Raw genomic sequence first — 8,025 nt, forward strand, 5'->3', positions numbered from 1 at the left:
GTTTTTGAATCTCAATAGTTATCAATCGGTATTTTCAGATGCATGTATGTGTATTATTATAATTTTAATTATTCTCACTTAAAATGGGCTTTATTGATCCAGTTACCAGCCAAAAGAAGATTTTGCTACACCTTCAAGGGTTCACAACCTAGGAATGAAATCTCCACACTTTTCAGGAAACACAAATTCCAACATGCCACCTAACATTCATGGCTGTAGTTCTATCCAACAAAACCATTTGATCATTCCTCCAAGAGTTCATTCTGACATCAATTCGGAACATAAAGCAACAAACACGGTACAGAAACAGCTTAAGCTTGCATCTAAAGGAGTTAGCTCCGTCGATGTTGCAAAGCTATTGTTGCCTTCTCCTACTACGCCAAAGGAAGGCACGACCAAAGTTGGTTCATCCTCTTCTGACCAAAGTACATAGTACATCTGGAACAAATCAAACCTTGGTGGAAATTCCAAAGGGAATTAACTTTCTTGCTTTTGGGAAAGATCCTGTGTGCAGTTTTAAGAGTTCTATTAACTCCCTTGTAAATGGGGAAAATAGTATTGATCTGCTCCAGAATATAAGTTTCAGTTTGCTTGATCATACTAGTTCAACCTTAAAAGATGCAACAAAAGGAAGGGTACCACAGACTGATTTAGTCTCCAGTGAGATTTCTGGTAAAAATCAATCCGCGGCAGAAAGTATAAAATTGAGTTTTTACAGGGAAAGCTTCAATGAATGATATGCTTCAACTGGTTTACAAGGTAGCTCTCATGTGGATAACAACGTAAGTAAACCAGTCCAAGAGGCAAGAGGGGCATCTGATTCTTGTCAAATTCCCGCAGCAATATGGTTGCCATTTATGCGTCTGGTTTCTCCTTCATCTTCAGAACAGCTACCATCTAGAAAGGAGCTCTTGTCGACTGTATTGTCATTTGCAGCAGAGCATGAATCAGTTCAACTGCATGATGAAAGATTCTGCTGGCACTTCAACTGCATAATTGGGTGAGAACTGAGAAGGAATACAGTAATAGCAGTTCAAGGTTGTTAGCTTCTTTCATTAAGTGTATTTAGGATATTATTGAATCAGTTAATGATATGATAATTAATTGTATATATAATGTAATTTATATGCATATATTTCATCATGCTTGTATAAACTAATCTTCATCATGTAGTCTAGACTCTTCGTGTTTTTCTTTCTTCTCACATGGCATCGAGAGTCAAAAGCAAAATTTATCGCTTTGTGGCAGTAGAGTGGAGTTTACCAAAGGTTAGAAATGGATTGGATTTAGGAATAAAATTAGAATTAGAAAAAGGGGTTTAAAAATTTTGGTAGTGTTTTTGTTAGGATTTGATTTATGATGAAAGGTGCATTGCAGATACACATAGACTCTTACGTAGCAATTGTTAGTGTTTGTTTTCAGAGGCTCTGATTGGAAGATTTAGAGCCCGTTTGGACAAAAAGTTACTTTTTTCAACTTTTGACTTATAAAAAATTACATTAATATGTTTGGTACAAATTTTTAGATAAACTTTTAACTTTTCAAAAAGTTATTTAAGAGTTTTTGAAAAAGTTAAAAAATATGACTTCTCCTATTTTCAAAAGCTATTTTATCACTTTTATTTAATGTATAATTTTAAAACAATGACTTCCATAATAACTTTCCAAACTCAAAATAACTTATTTAAAAGTTAATATTAATAAAAGTCCTTATATTTTAAACTCTTTTTTCAAAAGAACTTATTTAAGAAGTTTAGCCAAAATGGCCCTATATATAACAACTCACTAGCAAGCAATAGACCATTGAATAAAATTCAGATCTAGCAAATGAGTCTTTGTTTTGCTGAATTAGAAAATACCATGGAAAAAACAAACTAATCTACCAACATTGAAACTGAAACTTGCAGTTTTTTCTGAATTGTAGGTTCTTGTTCTTGTAGTGTTCTTTATTTGTTTTGTTTCTTTTGTTGGATACCAGAGATAAAAAAGGTAGGAGGTGTATGAAAACTAAGTTACAATCTCGTGTTGAATTGCTGATTTTGCTGGTAAGTTACAACACATGCACAAAATAACTGCTCAAAATTTCTTGCCAAAGGATTACCAAAACAAAAGAGAAGGTGTATAAATAACAGCCAAAAAGTTAGGCTATACTAATCAAATGAAACCAAAAATAAAAAAACTAATGATCAATCAAGATCCACTATTTTGAAGCTATATTAAGTCCAGCCGTTTCCTCGAGCAGCAGCCGCTCCTTTAGCGAGTCGAGCTTCTCCTGGTTCTTAGCTCTGACTTGAGGCAAAACCTTCTCTTCATAACCTGGAGCACTCATAATCTTCTCTAGTTTTTCAATTTGCCTGTGTTTTCAATGTGTCAATTTAGAAGCAGTGAATTTGGTTGGTATTTATAACTCGCTATGCTAAAATGAGTTTTCAGAAGCAGTTAGGTATAAACTTACTTCTTAAGCTCCTATATTGATTTTGAAATTGCAGCCATGCTCCTTTTTCGCTTGTCACTCCTGCATGAAAGGGGATGACTGCCCTTTTGATCATCAACTCTTCAAGTATCCTTGTGTTAGCTTTGTGTTCGGAGGGAGGTTTTTGTGTTAGAGGTGAATGCATGCTTTTTTTCGCACCAGATACCACATCCACCCTATATCTCTTCCTGTAAAATGCTTGTGATTTCAATCCAAATACAAAGGTTTTTGTTAGCATATATAATTAGGATAATTAGGTTGTGCATTATGTGTTAGCTTTGAGGAAAATTTCCCAAAGGGCAGCAGGTATACAGGCACAAGAAGTTCAGGGACAGTTTTGTAATTAAGCAGAATCAGGAAGTGGGAGAATTGAGTGCCCTGTTTCCCTTTGCTTGTTTCTAGTTCCCCTCTATCTTCTCTTCAACTGTGATCTGAGATTCTAGGCTCATCTGGATGATACTATACTACTTCTATTCTGTGTGTTTGTGGTTTCTTGCATTATTTTTTTTTGGTGACTGAAATAAATTAAACAAAGAAAAACAAAACAAACAAAACAAGGAACGGCCTAAATAGAGGGACAGTCCCGTTTAAGATTACTCTTAAACTCCTCCCAAGGTTCTTGCATTATGTTTTTAGTGAAATTGTATGTTCATATATATTTCATTGTTTAATACTTAGTGTCTATGTAATTTAGCCTCTCTGTCGGTGAAACACGCATTTTAAAAGCCTTTTTCATTTTTGAATCTCAATAGTTATCAATCGGTATTTCCAGATGCATGTATGTGTATTATTATAATTTTAATTATTCTCACTTAAAATGGGCTTTATTGATCCAGTTACCAGCCAAAAGAAGATTTTGCTACACCTTCAAGGGTTCACAACCTAGGAATGAAATCTCCACACTTTTCAGGAAACACAAATTCCAACATGCCACCTAACATTCATGGCTGTAGTTCTATCCAACAAAACCATTTGATCATTCCTCCAAGAGTTCATCTTGACATCAATTCGGAACATAAAGCAACAAACACGGTACAGAAACAGCTTAAGCTTGCATCTAAAGGAGTTAGCTCCGTCGATGTTGCAAAGCTATTGTTGCCTTCTCCTACTACGCCAAAGGAAGGCACGACCAAAGTTGGTTCATCCTCTTCTGACCAAAGTACATAGTACATCTGGAACAAATCAAACCTTGGTGGAAATTCCAAAGGGAATTAACTTTCTTGCTTTTGGGAAAGATCCTGTGTGCAGTTTTAAGAGTTCTATTAACTCCCTTGTAAATGGGGAAAATAGTATTGATCTGCTCCAGAATATAAGTTTCAGTTTGCTTGATCATACTAGTTCAACCTTAAAAGATGCAACAAAAGGAAGGGTACCACAGACTGATTTAGTCTCCAGTGAGATTTCTGGTAAAAATCAATCCGCGGCAGAAAGTATAAAATTGAGTTTTTACAGGGAAAGCTTCAATGAATGATATGCTTCAACTGGTTTACAAGGTAGCTCTCATGTGGATAACAACGTAAGTAAACCAGTCCAAGAGGCAAGAGGGGCATCTGATTCTTGTCAAATTCCCGCAGCAATATGGTTGCCATTTATGCGTCTGGTTTCTCCTTCATCTTCAGAACAGCTACCATCTAGAAAGGAGCTCTTGTCGACTGTATTGTCATTTGCAGCAGAGCATGAATCAGTTCAACTGCATGATGAAAGATTCTGCTGGCACTTCAACTGCATAATTGGGTGAGAACTGAGAAGGAATACAGTAATAGCAGTTCAAGGTTGTTAGCTTCTTTCATTAAGTGTATTTAGGATATTATTGAATCAGTTAATGATATGATAATTAATTGTATATATAATGTAATTTATATGCATATATTTCATCATGCTTGTATAAACTAATCTTCATCATGTAGTCTAGACTCTTCGTGTTTTTCTTTCTTCTCACATGGCATCGAGAGTCAAGCAAAATTTATCGCTTTGTGGCAGTAGAGTGGAGTTTACCAAAGGTTAGAAATGGATTGGATTTAGGAATAAAATTAGAATTAGAAAAAGGGGTTTAAAAAATTTTGGTAGCTTTTTTGTTAGGATTGTATGGATTTGATTTATGATGAAAGGTGCATTGCAGATACACATAGACTCTTACGTAGCAATTGTTAGTGTTTGTTTTCAGAGGCTCTGATTGGAAGATTTAGAGCCCGTTTGGACAAAAAGTTACTTTTTTCAACTTTTGACTTATAAAAAATTACATTAATATGTTTGGTACAAATTTTTAGATAAACTTTTAACTTTTCAAAAAGTTATTTAAGAGTTTTTGAAAAAGTTAAAAAATATGACTTCTCCTATTTTCAAAAGCTATTTTATCACTTTTATTTAATGTATAATTTTAAAACAATGACTTCCATAATAACTTTCCAAACTCAAAATAACTTATTTAAAAGTTAATATTAATAAAAGTCCTTATATTTTAAACTCTTTTTTCAAAAGAACTTATTTAAGAAGTTTAGTCAAACTGGCCCTTAGACTCATTATTGTGCTTGGTGGTAGAGACTTTTAATATTTTAGAGATACAGGAGACTGAAGTCTTAATAATATTTATTTCCAAAATTATCCTCATTCTCATTCTTCTTCTTTGCTTTTGGTTTTCTTTCCCCTCCAGCCCTCCTCTTCTTCTTTGTTGTCTATTCCTTTTTCCCAGATATTTGGGTGACCTTCATCAACTATGAGAAGCCTTTCATTTTATGACTTCAATAAGATCATTTTATGACTTCAATAAGAACCTACATTGTTTTTTCTTTTTTTTTTCTTTTTTTTTTTTTTTGCATGAAAAATTATATCAACTTGTTATCATAGATTTGGTGAATGCTATATGAAGGGTTGAGAAAGCTATGAACGCCACCAAGAACAACACAAATAGTGGAATATAAGTGGGTATAATATGTGTTTGATCATTGATTCAAGGATTCCATCTGGCGGTAGTGATGGATTGAGACCTTTTAGATATATTAGAATTTGAACAAAAGGCATTTGAATTGTGTTGTCTTAACTATCTCTTCTATGCCTTTTACTTTATTTTAATGGAAAATATTTAAAAACTGAAGGATGTTAATAACAAGTTAACAACCAAGAAATTTTAGGAGAAAAAAATAAAAGAAGAGGAGAAAGGAGAAGGAAAAAAAAGTACTTTAGTAATTTTGTTTATTTTTACAATTGTATTTATCTTAAATTAAACAGGATATTGAGATATAATTTAATTCTGTATATTTTATACCAAACATAATACAAATATTTAATTTAGTTTCTGTCTTTCAGTTTCAATTTCTCTTCCAAACGTAGCTTTAATTATTAGGTGTTATCTATCCTCACCTAACTCATTTAACATATTTTTATGTCAACATCTAACTTATATTTATTCAATACTCTTTTTTTTCCCAAATCCTATTATATGCTATTGTTTTACAAAGATATTCCGTAAATATAAAAATTTAGTTATAAAATCAAAATTTGTATTTCTATACAAAAATTGTTTTTCTGTGTTTGTGTAATAGAATTCACTACTCTAATTTATATTGCTATGAAATAATTATTTTTTTAATCATTTTTAAGTCCATTAATAAAAAAAATTAGATTTTCAAGTTTTTTATTTTTTTTTCCAAATTTTGAATTTTAAGTAAAAAATTACACAAATAATAAATCATAGGATATATTTCAGCTACAAATTCACTACTATTAAGCCATTTTTTGGGTGCTTACTTTTCTTATCAGTTATATTTACATATTTTCAAAATTTAATTTAACAAGTTACATGATCATATAAAAATAGAAAACAATACAAGAGATGTGCAGTTGAGACCCTAGTACTAATACATAATGTTTCTTACTCTTACTATGATAGTGTTATATAGTATAAGAAAGAATTTTAACCGTTTTATTACTACTGTCTATTGTTTTAGTGATTTTAAGTGTTAATCTCAATCAAAGAATTTCAGACTGGACACTTTAGTCCCTAACTAAAATTAATTACTCGATTGGTCCCTAACAATTAATTCCGTCAGTCACTTAAGTCCTTTACTCCGTTAACTCTAACGGAGGACAAAATAGTCCCCGACAACTTTAACAGGGGACAAAATGGTTCATGATCTCCTCTATTCGAAAACGACACTGTTCTCTCCCAATTTTTATCATATCTCGCATAACACTAGCAGTCTAACACTGTAACTTCAAACTACACAATGCACACTCTATAAATTTAATGTTCACAAGAAAAAAATCCTCAACTTGTTCTCAACTAATTCATACTCAGGAAACTAATGTCTATGTCTCTCAACTAGTTATCGTCTTCGATGGATCCCATGAATCTAGACAGCAAGTCTGATTTGTTAAAACCCGTCGTTGTCGTTGTCATCTCCCTCTTCCTCTGCCCTATCATCTCCATGACCACATTGTCCACCACTTTGATCGCTTCCTTTAGCTTCTTCTCTGAACCAATGTTCAGTAATCGCTTCAGTTTCCATATGAGCGGCAACGACGACTTTGCTCGTTGTACTGATAGCTTGGATGCGAGGTCAAAGCTGTCTGCCAACTTGGACTCTGGAAAAGAATGAATGAAGCACTCAGTGTCTATTTCAAATGAGAATTTGCATATGATGTCGAAGGAGAATCTTCTCATGATGTCCTAATGTCCAACAATCTATATTGCTTGCTGGAGAGTGGAGAAAGGCGTGTTCTTGGAGTAGTTGTGGAACTTGGTCTTGAGGATGTCGTGGACGTGTCGGGGTTGGAGGTGATGTTATCGAAGACGTGGAAGTGGATGCTTTTGGTGGGTGAAGTGCAGAGATTTAGGAAGTGTGTGGTTCATGATATGTTGAAATAGGTGCGATACGTGTGACAATTATACCATAGCTTAATCTTGGAGTTAAAGAGGAGGAAGGAAAAGATGGAAAAAAAGACTGTGAAGATAAAGAAGGAGAGTATGAATGTTAGGATTATGCGAGATATGATAAAAATTGGGGAAGAACAGTGTCGTTTTCGAATAAAGGGGTCAGGGATCATTTTGTCCCTTGTTAGAGTTGTCAGTGACCATTTTGTCCCCTATCAGAGTTGTCAGGGATTATTTTGTTCTCCGTTAGAGTTAACGGAGTAAAGAACCTAAGTGACTGACGGAATTAATTGTTAGGAACCAATCGAGTAATTAATTTTAGTTAGGGACTAAAGTATTCAGTTTGAAATTTTTTGAGAACCAAAATGAGTATATACTCAAAATTTAAATATCATTTTAGGCATGCTATTCAATTAAAAATATCATGGGTAAAAAATGGATAATTTTATTTTTTAATTTTATCTTTTTACAGCATTTTATTATTCCAATTTTATCCTCCACTCCACCAGCTATAAAAGCAACTTAATGAAGACTTTAACAAACCCTAAAACATTCTTGTGAGATCTGCAGCGCCGTTCTGTGTTCTCACATCCATCGCCATATCTTTCATGTAAGTTGTGAGGTTCGTACTGTCCCATTCTACCTTTTTCTTTCTTTCTCTTCGACTCTTACTCTTTCTTACT

At 33.4% G+C, this 8,025-nt stretch overlaps 2 long non-coding RNA genes across 5 annotated transcripts in view; both read left to right on the forward strand.

Annotated features, from left to right (window-relative positions):
- Positions 2,476–4,373, forward strand: LOC110266278. The gene is made up of 2 exons (XR_002353480.1): positions 2,476–2,607; positions 3,309–4,373. It is a non-coding gene; the product is annotated as an uncharacterized LOC110266278 (long non-coding RNA).
- Positions 7,871–8,025, forward strand: part of LOC107616558 — a 3,048-nt gene continuing 2,893 nt past the window's right edge. For 2 of the 4 annotated variants that reach the window (XR_001614559.2, XR_002353479.1), the window contains exon 1: positions 7,871–7,952. This is a non-coding gene — a long non-coding RNA (uncharacterized LOC107616558). Of the gene's footprint in view, positions 7,965–8,025 lie in introns of all 4 variants that reach the window. The other 2 variants (XR_001614558.2, XR_002353478.1) reach the window with 1 other exon arrangement.

Source organism: Arachis ipaensis, chromosome B09, assembly GCF_000816755.2.
Source record: "Arachis ipaensis cultivar K30076 chromosome B09, Araip1.1, whole genome shotgun sequence".
Classification (NCBI taxonomy): domain Eukaryota; kingdom Viridiplantae; phylum Streptophyta; class Magnoliopsida; order Fabales; family Fabaceae; genus Arachis; species Arachis ipaensis.